The sequence below is a fragment of the Triticum dicoccoides genome, unplaced genomic scaffold (assembly GCF_002162155.2).
Source record: "Triticum dicoccoides isolate Atlit2015 ecotype Zavitan unplaced genomic scaffold, WEW_v2.0 scaffold170218, whole genome shotgun sequence".
In the NCBI taxonomy this organism is placed as follows: domain Eukaryota; kingdom Viridiplantae; phylum Streptophyta; class Magnoliopsida; order Poales; family Poaceae; genus Triticum; species Triticum dicoccoides.
The window spans coordinates 1-1,924 of NW_021221016.1; the positions used below are offsets into that span (position 1 = coordinate 1).

At 46.7% G+C, this 1,924-nt stretch overlaps 1 pseudogene; it reads right to left on the reverse strand.

The window, feature by feature from the left end:
- Window positions 1-675: 675 nt before the first annotated feature.
- On the reverse strand, window positions 676-1,679 carry LOC119344485 (annotated as a pseudogene).
- Window positions 1,680-1,924: the final 245 nt, after the last annotated feature.

A 1,924-nucleotide genomic window follows, 5' to 3' on the forward strand; every position in this document is an offset into this window, starting at 1 on the left:
CTCTCTCTCTCTGCCTCCTACCCTCTCTCGCTAGATACATGCATTGCCTATCTAGACCCTCTCCCCCTTTCGCACGCACCAGTTAGCTATAGCGCCGTAGTAGTAGCAGGGCTACCCGTACTACTGATAGCCGTAAAACCTACACCACTACTAGGATTTTCCCTAGTAGTGCCACATCCTCTTTGCCGAGTGCCGACACCGGACAAACACATAGTCCCTCTTCCAACTTCCGACATTTAGGCTATTTTTATGGCTGGCACGCTACCTGAGGGTGCCATGTGGCAGCCTTTACCAAATACGGCGGTGTGGCGCTCGACAAATACCCCTGCGGGTTACGAGTTGGCAGTGGTGGCACCTTGGTCGATTCTGTAGCTCTCAGCATACATACTTTTTCTAAGTGTTATAATAGCAAATCTTTGGTGACATGATTTTTCAATTTTCTTTGCCATTAAACATGTAACATATAACATATTTTTTTCTCTTACATGTAGTCGACGCAAGAAGGAGCTGCATGCACCGGGCGTGCTTCCTTTTTTTTATGTGTAGCTGACTATAATGTGTGGCTACCAGAGGAATATTTCCATTATTTGTAGCTAAAACTAGTAGTGATTGGACAAAGGGTGTAGACATATGTCTTCTAGCCACCATTGGTGTTATATTGTGAAAAAGGTCCAGAGTAACAGATATGGCGTATCCAAAGGGAAGCACAACATAATAGATTACAGATCAAAAATAAATTTTATCAACTTGATTTTGGCATAGGGTAACTAATGCCAATTCACTTACAGTTCCAAGATCAAATTTCGGAACTTCTTCATGTGGTCGGCCTGTAACGAGATTGCGATGGACAAGCTCCCATCATTGTGTACACTTGGGAGGATGTAGCCAAGCCCCTCAAATGCGATGCCGCCAGGACCCATGAACACCGGCCGGCCCCATCCAAAATCTGCGTTGTGGACGGGTAGGTTCACCCAGCTGGTTTGGACATCGGTAGGTTTGTACTCCTCGGACCAATGCCGACAAATCAGGTTGCAGCTCAAGGTAGTCCAATGCTGAGCGGCAGTAATCATCATCCATCCTATCTAGCTCCATTTGGATTATCTTTGCTGCATCTGCCAACCCGCACACCACCTTGCCTGCCTCCAAAATCGGTGTGGCAGTGAACAACACATTGTCTAAGAATCCTTCTGGTAGTGGGGCATTAAGCCGTTTCCGCCCATCAATGGCACAATACAGCTTGGTAGGCTGTTCAGACGGCAAGCCACGCGCACGAGAGACACAACGCCAGACATGCACAGATAGCATTGTGTATGTGCTGAAACGTGGAATATCGTCGCCTTTGGGAAGCTGCGAGCGCAAGCGGCCAATGTCTGAGCTGGTGAGCTTGAAGATGTCAACAGTAGTGCCAGACGATGTTGCCTTAGAAGAGAGATCCTGGGTTATGGATGGCAACAATGCTGGGGATGGATGATACTCAACATGTTGGTAACATGGAGTTGGGGGGTTTCGAGCGCGGATCAGGGTGCGGTCAATGAAGGGCATGACTGCAATTTTAGCCCCACGGCAGAGATCAGACCATGAGTTAATGAAATGCAACCCGGACATGCCATCAGCGACATGGTGTTGAGTGGCAACACCGAGGGAGACAGCTCCACACTTGAAGTAGGTCACCTGGTGTACAGTAAAATGCAAGGATCAAAACACAAACCGCATTAGTTTCTTGAAATTTATATGAAAGTCATAAAAGTACACCAAGTGATGAATGAAATTCTCCACCCTCCTTAGACCTTGGTTATGTCAGCGTTTAGCTGTTACTTTTTTTATCTCCGTCCAGCTGCATGGTATTCTTTATGCTTGGCTTTTGTATTTCGTTATTGCTCTTTAGCCTTTGTGCGAAATGTATTTGGCTAGTGAGGATCATGTA